General features: G+C 37.8%; 1 long non-coding RNA gene across 1 annotated transcript; it reads left to right on the top strand.

Moving 5' to 3' along the window:
* Positions 1–1,895: 1,895 nt before the first annotated feature.
* LOC122972728 lies at positions 1,896–4,586 on the top strand. The gene is made up of 6 exons (XR_006399832.1): positions 1,896–2,037; positions 2,967–3,070; positions 3,156–3,259; positions 3,375–3,431; positions 3,728–3,826; positions 4,351–4,586. It is a non-coding gene; the product is annotated as an uncharacterized LOC122972728 (long non-coding RNA).
* Positions 4,587–12,486: the final 7,900 nt, after the last annotated feature.

Raw genomic sequence — 12,486 nt, 5'->3', positions numbered from 1 at the left:
TTTTTGAAGCACTGTGTATGTGATGTCAGGAATCAGTAGATCTGTTATTCTCTTGGTTCCTGACCCATCTTGCTGCCTAGCGTAACACCACAGGAATCCATCATCATGCTAACAAGGTTGGAACATGGAATGTTGGATCTTTGAAGAACTTATGCATATCCTTTTCCAGACTGCCTGCAGTGACCGTCAAGATTTCGAAAGACCGAAAGTGCTCTACATCAACAATCTCCCTTTCTGGATTGAAGTAGCTAACCAGGGTGGAAAGCACCTTTTTATCACCATTGGATGTACTTTTATCAAGGTTAATGGAAAATGGATACTTCTGTGTGTTGCTGAAGATCGTCACAGAAAAGGTTTGCCCCAAAGACAAAAGCAAAACAAACAAAAAATGGTTCAAATTTAATCTGTAAACCTTCTCTATTCATTATGATGTAACAGCATGTATTATTTGTGTTTAAATATCTTCCTATTATATAGCTGATATACAATGAATATAAAAAGTCTTTTTCAATTTATAATTCAAATTCAATCATCAATATCTATATCAACTTTAGGTTCCTGTAGCTTAAATCAAGCCTAGCCTATTCAGCTATGTACACAACCACTGCAACACACTGAAACGTATGCACAGGCAACTGCACTTGCTATCTTATGGCTTCTGGTCTCTTGGGAACTGCATTCTCAGGTAAAACACTTATAGCTGTCATGATGGTGCACGTCAGCCTGGCAGTGTGACAAAAGGCCATGCATGCCCTTGTTGGCATAATTTTTCTCTTTTGAACAGAGAGTACATTTGGCATGTCCCAGTTTGTCTACTTTCTTCAAATTCTGAGAAAGGGACAATGTGTGCTGGACTCTCTTCACCTCAGTCTTCGCCTCCACTTTAAGCCATGCCCAGTCCCATTTACATCTCACTTCTGAATCTAGCTGTGCTATATGTATAGTGTCTTCCCTCTTAAGCTCTTTCGCTCTGAAAAGGAAATTACAGGATACATTGTAACCGACAGTGGTGGAAGAAGTATTCAGATCTTTTACTTAAGTAAAAGTAGGTATACCACACTGTAGGAATAATACAAAAGTAAATGTACTCATTATGTAGAATGGCCCATTTCAGAAAAATACAATGGATTATAATTATTTATGCATTAACATGTTCATTAATGTGAAGGTAATTTTAACTAAAGCTGTCAGATAAATGTAGTGGAGTAAAAAATACAATTTGCCACTGAGATGTATTGGAGTATAAATATTTATATATATAAATTATTCTATATACATAGAAATATTCAAATAAAGCACAAATTCCTCAAATGTGTACTTACAGTACTTGAGTAAATGTACTTAGTTACTTTCCACCACTGGTAACTGAGTTGACAAATGCCATGAAATTAGCTAATGCTAGCTAGTTTAGCTAACATTACATATCAGGAAGGTGGCTTTAAATGCTCAATGTTATTTACGTTGCATTGCTCTGTAAATGATAATTCAATTCAAGTGCATAAATCTACTGTATGTACAGCAATAAGATCAGTCGCACTATCATTGTGTCAGCACTTTAACTGTGTTGGCTAATGACTCCATACCTAAACCCAGCAAGTGTCAGTGAGCAGCACCACAACTCAACACATACAAAGACAAGAAATGTGGTGGAGTGGTGCATAAGTGTTCTGAAGAACTGATGGGCCTGTTTGCAAATAGGTTTCATTCAACCATCATTGCCTACATTATTTTGACTATATATTTTACAAATCAGTGTTCAAATATGAAATATTAAACTGCATAATAACAATAATAGCATAAAAACAAAATAACAACACATAATTTAAAAATCTAAGTAAAATAATAATTATAATATAATTAATTAATTGTAAATATAATCATTTATCATTTGTGCGTGTGCGTGTGTGTGTATTGTGTCTGTATTATCCAAATGACACAACTATCTTAAGTCTTGAGTAAGTCTATCTTACTCAAGTGGAACCACAGAGTGACCGGCCCTCCAGGATTTCTTTCCAACTCTGCATACAACTTTTAAAGGTAAATTATAAGTCAAAATTTGAAAGGCATAACGTTAAAAGTGATATGAGTAAGTCACATATGCCAATGGTAAGTGAAATGCTAACTCCACAGTTTGCTAACATTAGCCAAATTAGCTTGTTAATGTAGTGGTCAGTGAATGACAATGACATTTCTGGCACTTTGTTTCCAGGAAGCCAAAGTGTATCATGTAATGTTAGGCCACAAAGTTAGCTGCTAATTTGCTAGTTTTTTCATAGGAAGCATATTGACCACAAATTTAGCCGCTAATGTTAGCCAAAGTAACTTAGCTGTAGTTAGCTAGCCCGCTAAGTTAACTTAGCTGCTAACGTTAGGTTACATGTCCTTCTAAAAGCCTTATCAATTTTACTGATCAATACTCACATGTGTTTATTATCTATGCTAACCATTTATGTAAGTTAAATTGTGCTCAGAAAAGCATTCACCTTGTAAGTTAATGTTTCTTATTGTGGGAAACAAACCATAGCCTATAAATCGGCAGTGCAGCTGTAATGTTAGCCTATTTTGGGATTTTACACCATTATCCTCAATTGGTAAGTGGCCTATATCCAACAAATTAACCCATTTGTCATTGTGCACACTCAGTATTTACAATTTGGCATTAGATATTGGTACAAACTGTTTGGCCAGTAGTCACCAGGTCTGACCAGACTACCATCTGTTTAACTTGAAACCCATCAGTGTGGGATACTGCCACAATATTCAGGGTTTATTCTCAAACAAGCTATATAAAAAAAATGATTTCAGATAAGTGAAGAAAGGTGAAATGCTTCTTGTTGGTGACACATTCAATTTATATCAGGTAAGATAAAAAGGACTAGACAAATATATACTGTATTGAACATTCAATTTAAGAAAATTTAAGGTTTAACAAGGACACCTATGTGTTCTGTTTGTGTTTTCAACAGCGGCTCAACGGACAGTGGCTACAAGAAAGATCAGGACTCCGTGCAGGCTGTGAGAAGCAGCAGGGAGCAACTACAAGCTGAGCTAGCCAAACTCGACTATCAAGGTACCATGTGTGTTGTTTGTGAGAGCAGTTAGTGCAAGCAAAAAGACTCATTTGTATTCATGACAGCTGCCATTCCTCTCTGCAGGAATGATCATTATACCTGGAGTACCAGAAACTGATGTGTGAGATCCAGCACTTGTCCAGCACGGCTGAGGAGGTCCAGAGAGGTTTTTTAAACTCTCCACTGAAGTCAGCTATTCTTCAGACAATTTTTTTTTATTTTTGAAACTTTTTGGTCACTGTTTTTTTGCTGCTCCTGTTTAATGTTAAATAATCTCTTTTTTGGGTTCTGTTTTTCTGGCAGATTTCTTCAGTCAGACTCCCAAACAAAACTCCAACTTCCAGATCCCTGTATCATGTGGTAAAATTCCTCATCTGCAAACACACTTAATTATGTGATTACAACATGTTAGCTCTGTTTACATATTTTACAGCTTTTATTTTCATTGTTTGTCACAAATTCAAATTTAATTGTAGTGTGTGTTTCTGGGTTCATGGCAAATCAGTTTGTTCTTTTGAAGATATTGATGGTTTGATAAGCTAGGTGCTACAGGTCGGTAACTTTGAGGGGGCTATGTCTGAACAACATAGCCATATTGCTTTCTATCAGTGGAGGAGACAGCAATAGTTTATTTGTCCTCAACTTCATCTGACCAGGAACTGGAGGGACATTGTGCAAAGTTGTGAGCTGGACAATAGGAAGGATGCTCTCACTGCTCCGTCACACTCACCCTGAAGACTTTGCCCATCTATGTGGTAGGTTGCTCACAAGTGAAGCAGCACATCGATCATGCTGCGACTCGCCTCGCTTCCAGGAGAAGCAGGAGCCTGTTTTAATTACTGAATAACATTTCTGTCTGAGCTCATCTCCCCTTCTCTCATGTCAACTCTTCTGCTGTTTTCAATATTTTTAAATCTGTAACGTTTTCTCTCTCTGGATTGTAATAAACACATTTTTTGTGCTCCATTTTGACTCCCCAGCCTGGGATCATGATACAGAGAGACAGGCTGTTTCATGCTCAGGGAGAGGCTGCCATTGCACAGCAGCCTCTCTTTCAACTCTTTCAACAGAGTTGATGTGACCACCGCCAAGCCCACTGCTGCTGCTCAGACTCATGTACCAAGAGCAGAAATTATGATATAAATTTATTAGCAACTGAAAGTATTAAATCATTAATATATTTAGTTAGATTATCTTGTAATTATGGATGTTAGAACCTTTCTTTTAAAACATTTTGTGATTATTTTTATTCCCCCCACAACCTTCTGCTCTTTCCCAGGTGGCTGCACAGAAACAGCCTCCACTGTGGCTCCACGTCAGTTTTCAACCCTCAAGCTGCTCCGACCAACACCGAGTCTGGCCTGCCACCTTCTTCTCATGTACTGCTGCCCAGCAACAGTTTAAAATTTTGTTTTAACAACATTCAGGAATTCACAGGGGAAAAAATGTCAGGATTTAGTCATTGTACTATGTTTTCCCACACCCCATTTTTAATAAATGGGGCCTTCAATCATTGCCTGGAGTGGAACTTCTTTTTGTTTGTTTTGTTACAGTTTAATGTTTTACTGTTGTCGCCTGAGCAGTTCCTCCCTCTCTGAATTAAAAAAAAAAATATATATATATATATATATGTGTGTGTGTGTGTGTGTATTCTAATATATATGTGTATATATATATATTCTAATACATACGTATGGTTATGTTTTCGTTTTTCATTCTGGCATCTTATACAGTGCTTTTTTTCTCCCATACAATGTGGAACATCCCACTCCTGCACTACAGATAGAATAGTTTGGAAGTCTAACTATGTCTGTAAAAGACCTTCTTTCCATCTATGAAACAGAAATTGAAACAGTTGCTTTCCCTCATATTTATTCAGGAAGGTGCCATAATCTCTTCTTCCAGGGAGTCCCATGTGATCACATTCAAGCTTTACTAGTGAGTTATGTAGAGATGTTTACATTTGTGTACATGGTATAGGAATAGTAGTACTGCAAGTTATACACAGCAAGTTGCATACATATGATAAACACCTGAGGAATGCATTTAAAACATGGAATATGTAAATCACTGATTCAGTCAGTATTGTCATATGTTGATCCAGTTGCAAACTAGGTTGTAATTGAATGCTCAATTGTGTACAGTGTAGAATGAAAAGGAAAGGCAATCTGTAGTTTATTCAATGTTGAAAAGTAAGATGTTGAAACAAAGTTTTATATAGTTATACAGTATAGTATAGAGTAGTACCACAGTAGGTTAGTTATCTAAGTAATTTTCTGTATGTGATCTTCTTAGATAAGTCATTATATAATGAATTATCTATATTATTATCTAAGCATTTTAAGTAATTATTAAGTAAAGCTATTTCAAGTAATTTGATGTGCCTATAAACAGACTGCCTTCCATGCAACAAAACTCTCTTCTGCTGAAAAAGAGTTTTATTGCATGGGCATCTGCAAAATGTAGGACAGAGGATAAGGGTCATACAGGAGGTATAACAAACTGCCATTGTTTAAGTCACAGAGAGAGCAGCTAGATGTTGTGGAGAGAGTGAGCAGCAACATCTCAGTGACAATTGGGCAGTGAGCAAACGACCAAAAATATTACATCTTCCCGACACAGTTTGATTACATCGCCAATACGTTGCGGCGATATATATGTGCTAACTGGGTATAAGCATCTAATTAAAGTAGTATTGTTATAACATTTAACCAATCTCATGTTTACATGAACCCAGGTTGAATACTCACCATTTATCATCACCCACAACTATTAAAATTTTTATATACCAAGTGAAGAAAAAGATTGTATCAAAAACTAAACATGACTAGGAGACAGAGAAGGGGCACTTCAGTCTGCTCTCTCACTACTTTTTGTTTATCTTAACGTTTTGAAGTTGCTTCACATCTGACTTTGTCTTCTCCATTTTCCACTATGGGAGCGTCCGTCAGTCGATTCGGGTTTCCTCTAAATGGCTTACTCTGAAAGTCAGCTGTTCAGCTCCTTGGTGAGAGGTCAGCTCTAATTGAAAGCGAAGATAAAGAGTGGTGTTCTGGAGGTTCAGGTACTGTTTTTGGAAAGGCTCTGTTTTATTCTTCTGTAGAAAACATTTCTTACAGTGACTCAGTGACTGACAGAATGTGGTTAGAGCCTTCAGGGCGTGGATCTGTGGGCAAGTAATGAAAGCATCTGTCTAATGCCATATTCATATTTGACTCTGTGTGTTTTGTGAAGAAGTTCCTCAGTTTATATTGAATGTTATGACAAAGGCCAAACTTCATAATGATTGACTTGTAATTCATCCTCATATAGGTGAGGTTATTATATTGTATTGGCATCATGAATCATTGTCTTTCCATTAATTTGTTTATTTATCATTTTTTTCTGACACCACCAGGGAGATCTCCAGCACTTACTGGTCCAATTGGAGCCACAACTGCAGGTCAGAGTGAGGTGATTTATTTGTTGGCCTTGTCTGCCCAAGACATGGTTTTGAAATGCTGTCTTTTTTTGATAGTCAATACTATTCGAGGCTGCTAATCCAAATGCCAAACAGCTCCCACCTACCCCTCATTTAGGTCTACGCTCTCTCTTGTTCACTACACTCTTCCAATGAAAGGCACCTGGTAGTACCACCAGTACAGGGCCCTAAGTGACTAGCCAGACTCTTCTCTTCTGTAGTTCCCTGGTGGTGGAACAAGTTACCAAACTCCATTTAATCCGCAGAGTCCCTCTAAATCTTTAAGAAAAAGCTAAAGACCCAGCTTTTTCGTAAACACCTCCAAACCTGATGGACTTATAAAATTAAAAAATAAATAAATTCAGAAATAAATTCAAAAACAATTATTATCCACTTCTATGCACTCTATGCATTGCCTCTGTGCACTGCCTGTTGGCACCTGCATCCTATCGGACCTGAACGTAGCTTTATCACACTTATTTGTGTTGTTCTCTCCTGACTAGGTCCTTGCTTGTGTTGTATCAACTCTCATGTATGTTGCTTTGGATAAAAGTCTCTGCCAAATGAAATGAAATGTAATTGTAATTGTTACAATCCTCTCTTTACTGCACTCAACTGTTTTGTTGGTTGAGTGATTGAGTTAATAACAGGTCAAAATGAAATTTGGCTGTTATCATGGTTTTGTGCTCTCTGCAACGGTCGCGTGTAAAGGAAGAACTGATGACCTTGTGTCTCATTACAACAAAGTCTTCTCCTCTAGCTTGGATTCTCTTGTTGCCCATAAAATCCATACCGTCTGTTTTTCTCATCTTGCACCCCGCTACACCCTAGAACTCCGCTTGAGAGGCTCTACAAAAATCTGCCCTCACCTGTCCACTCTGAGGCTTATAAAGAGCATATGAAAACTTTCAAGGCAGCTCTCTCTCAGACCAAAACCACCTATTAATCTAACATCATTAGTAACCAACAACACAACCCCAAAATGCTCTTTTCCACCACAAATCGACTCCTTTATGAATCCCTACAATCAGGTTTTACAACCAAGCACAGTACAGAAACTGTGTTAATCAAGGAGGACAGGTGATAAAAAGCTATGATATCCAAAGGCTCAATGCACAGACCACTACTTTTCATCATCTACATGTTTTCCATGAGTCACATCATCAGATTTCATGTTAAATGACATCTGACAGTAGCCCATCTATATCATCTATATCATCACAAACTTTAGGCCCAAGAAATACCTCCCTGCTCACACAACTAGAGCTACTGGTAGTTATTTGATCCATCTTACCTACAATCATAAACAGTCTGTGCAATCCATCACTCCAACTAAGTTTGCCCTAGTCACTGCTAGGTCTCTGTCAAACAAAACCTTTATTCTGAATGATTTGATCACATCTCGTAATTTGGATTTTCTGATTCTGACAGAGACATGGCTAAAGACTGGGGACTGCTGCCATTTAATCAAACTCTGCCCTCCCGAATACAGTTATTTTAACTCCACAAGGTCCATTGGCCGTAGTGGTGGCCTTGCAGTCGCCTACAGCAACCATTTTAACTGTAAACATATCAATGTTGATAATCTTTAGAGTTTCGAGATGCTCATGTTTATAATCAACAGTCAAAACCCTATCTAATATATCTCGATCTACTTTCCCCCGAAACCAAACAACAGCTTTTTAGCAGAGTTTTCTGAATTCCTATCCTCCATTGTCCTCAATCATGATAGAATTATTCTTGTAGGGGATTTTAACATCCATGTCGATGATACATCCAAGCACTTTGCTACTGAATTCCTAAACATTACTGATTCATTCAATCTGGTGCAACATCTTTCTGGTTCAACACATAACCGAGGCCACACCCTTAACCTTGTTTTTACTCTTGGCCTGACTATAAACTCCCTCTCATTGACTGATCTTCTCTCCAACCATAAATGTATTCTATTTGACTCCTACATCCAGGCAACTGCTCCGAGGCAGAAGCGAACAGTATGTTCCCGCATTTTTAATAACCAGTTTGCTTCAAATTTCTCATCTATTTTTTCTGATATATATAATGGCCTTATTCAACCCTCTAGCATTAATGATTTGGTCAATAATTTCAATAATCTGTGCACCTTTGCATTAGATGCCATCGCACCTATTACAACCAGGTCAGTAGCAGCAGCTACCAAATCATCGCCATGGATAAATGATGATATCTGTAGTTAAGCAGGAATACAGGAGGGCTGAGTGCTGATGGAAAAAGACAAAACTCAATGTTCACTTTCAATACATGAAAGAACTTTTAACTTCACTCAATCAAAAAATCAAGGATGCAAGAACAGCTTATTTCTCAGACTTAATTTCTGCTAATAAACACAATCCCCGAGCTCTGTTTAGCACAATCAATCAGCTTGTACAACCCGCCCCCGCTATCTCTGCCACCTCAACTAAAGACTGTGAATTGCATTTATCATTTTTTGTCAACAAGATCAATAGAATTAGATCCAACATTGTGCTCCCATCCACCGCTTTTGATCCACCTAGTAGTGTTTCAAATTTACTAACCCATTTTGCCCCCATTACCATGCGAAACCTTATAGAAACAATTTCTCATCTGCACCTGTCTTCCTGCAATCTTGATATCTTATCCTGTAAATTCTTTTCAGAGGTCCTTCCTGTCATTGGCCCTGCTGTGCTTGCTATTATAAACATGTCCCTCACCTCTGATCAGTTTAAGACTGCCAGTGTTCAGCCCCTTCTAAAAAAAATCGGCCCTAGTCCAGCCGTTTTGAACAACTTCAGACCCATCTCAAAATTACCTTTCGTCTCCAAAATACTTGTGGCTGAGTCAGCTTCTTCAAGTTGTTGAATTTCAATCTGGTTTTCATCAAAATCACAGTACTGAAACTACTCTGTTACGAGTCATGAATGACATCCTTATGCAGGCTGGTAAGGGGGAACTCTCCATCTTGGTCTTACTTGACTTGAGGGCTGCCTTTGACACCATTGATCACTCCATCCTCATTAATTGAGTAAATACATGCGTTGGTATCTCAGGGAAAGCCTTAGAATGGCTTATGTCATATTTGTCAAACAGAAGTTCCTCTGTTTCCATGGGTAACTATGTGTCCTCATCCACTCCACTGCTATATGGGGTGCCCCAGGGGTCAATCCTTGGTCCTATTCATTTGTCTTTGTATATGCTTTCCTTGGGCCAGATTATCAGTTGCTTTGGTAGTATATCCTATCATTGCTATGTGGACGACACTCAGCTATATTTTTCAGTAAAACCAGATGATCTTAGAAACCTAAATACTCTCCACAGCTGTTAAGCTGCGATAAGGGACTGGATGTCTGTCAACTTTTTTAAACTAAATTCTGACAAAACTGAGCTTCTCATTTTCAGCCCTGAAAATGCTGCTAAAGGCACCATTCAGCTTATTGGCCCTCTTGCCCCCTATGTCAAAACCAGGAATCTTGGTGCTATATTTGACCCTAAATTGAAATTTGAACACCATGTCAATAAAATGGTTCAGTCCTGCTTTTTTCAACTCAGGAACATTGCAAAAATCAGACCATTATTGTCAGCCTCTGACTTACAACATATCATTCATGCATTCATTTTTTCCCACCTTGATTACTGCAATTCTCTTTTCACTTGCCTTAGCCAAGCTGCCCTGTCACGTCTTCAGCTTGTACAAAATGCAGCAGCTAGGCTATTAACTAGGACTGGCCGTAGATCTCACATCACTCCTGTTTTAGCCTCACTGCATTGGCTGCCAGTGAAGCTCAGGATTGACTTCAAGATTCTTTTAATCACTTTTAAGGCCTTACACGGTTTAGCTCCTGCCTACATTTCCAAGCTACTAAGCCCTTATACTACCAAGTGGTCACTTAGGTCTTTCAACTAAAACCTGTTGGCCATACCACGTGCCAAACTAAAAACCAAAGGTGACTGTGCTTTTTCTGCCCTGGCGACTGTGCTTTTTCTGCCCTGGCACCCAGACTTTGGAACAATCTCCCCACTTCCATGAGATCAGCTGAGTCTGTTGACTGTTTCAAAAAACACTTGAAACCTACTTTTTTAGAATGGCTTTACCATAACATTCGATGAATTCAAGTGTGTGCTCTGGGTGATGACTGTATGCTTTCTGTGTTTGTATGTGTGTGATGTCTGTATGTGTTCTTGAATGCGCCTTTTATTTTCTTGTCCTCTTTTCTTTGTGTGCCAATGTCAGTGTAAAGTACTTTGTGACCTGCATTAAAAAGGTGCTATATTAATAAAGTTTTACTTACCCACTTATTTAGATTTAATTGTTATGCCGATGATACACAAATGTACCTTCACACAAAATCTTCCACCCACCTCTCGCCTCTGTCACTCATAAATTGCCTTAATGACATAAAAATTGGATGATATCCAGCATGCTTAAACTCATGTTCACTCACACAAAACCCTGGCAGCACATCACCCCTACCCTACAGCATCTCCACTGGCTCCCTATCAAGTTTCATGTGACATTCTCCCCCTCACCTACTGTCTTCATAACTTGGCTCCTAAACACCTCTGTGATCTCCTTCACACATATACCCCCTCTCGCACTCTGTGCTCCTTAGATAATGGATTCCTCACCCCTCCTCACAGCAGGCTGCATTCTGTGGGGGACAGAGCCTTCACTGCTGCTGCTGCTCCTATGCTCTGCAATGTTCTCCCTGCACTGTAGAACATTTGATCGTAAATTTACAGTAAATTACTGGCTCCCTGTTGTATAACTTTCACAGTCAGCTACTGCACCATTTTTCCAGTAAATCATAGTAAAATGACAGCTGTATACTGTGACTTCACAGTAAGTTAGGTCATCAAATTACTGTGATGTAATAGTGTGTTGTAATAGTATGTTGTAGAATTAGTGTATTGAACTGCAACTTCACAGTTAATCCATTAAATTACTGTGATGTAACAGTATACTGTTTGAGAATTACAGTGGAAACTATTTTTATATAAATATTAATGCAAATCAGTATCCAGTAATGTGCTGTAAATTTACACTTAAATTACTATTGTAAAATACTGTTAATCTGACCATTCCACCGTTTTTATCTGTTAACCCATCAATGACCTAAAACAACAACAAAACAACAAAAAAATGGTTAAATTCAATAAACACAAAACAAGATCAATTTTAAACATTACACATTTTGCAGTTTGATATAAATTTTGCAAGGCAATGCAACTACTGCATTCATGTTTTTAAATGTGATTTTCTTTTTTTAAACTTTGAACCTCAATACATATTTTCAATTCATACATGATTTACAGTGTAATATCTTTCTTTGTCATTTCATTTTCAATTTAAAAATGTGTTTATATTACCAACACAAAGAGTTGTACACAGGCTGTTTTTACATTCATCTGCCAAAAGTGGAAAGATGCTCTATGCTCACAGAAAATCTCAGTTTAAGGTATGGACCTACAAGCATAATTTGTGACATAACAACTGCTTTGGAAACCAATCATAGCCCAATATGCAACTTACACAACTATGATGTGAAACTTGAAACCTGCAGTGCACATACACTTAGAATGGACTTTACAATAAAGAAGACACCTTGTGTTCAGCAGTTAAACTTGAACAATTGTATATTCATAGATTCTGGATTTTTCAATGAGGAAGAAGGAGTAATTTGTAATTTTAAGAGTGATTAAACTTTTTGGATGGAAACCCCACATCAGACACTAATTAGTCAACAGAGATATTTTTTAGTTTTTAGATGTTTTACAACATGTCTGGAGGGGATCTTTAATGAATTTAGGCTCCTCCAGTTGAACATTGTTAATTCAACAAAACTGAATAGTGAAATATTAAAACACACTCATGTAAACCTCTAACACTCATTTTGAAGAATAACAAAAGAGGAAATCCTCTTCAATATGCTGTATGCATGATTGCCTGTCACACAATGT

Source organism: Thunnus albacares, chromosome 21 (assembly GCF_914725855.1).
Source record: "Thunnus albacares chromosome 21, fThuAlb1.1, whole genome shotgun sequence".
Taxonomy (NCBI): domain Eukaryota; kingdom Metazoa; phylum Chordata; class Actinopteri; order Scombriformes; family Scombridae; genus Thunnus; species Thunnus albacares.
Note: the sequence above shows the minus strand (reverse complement) of the source record. Positions and strands in the feature narration are given on the sequence as shown.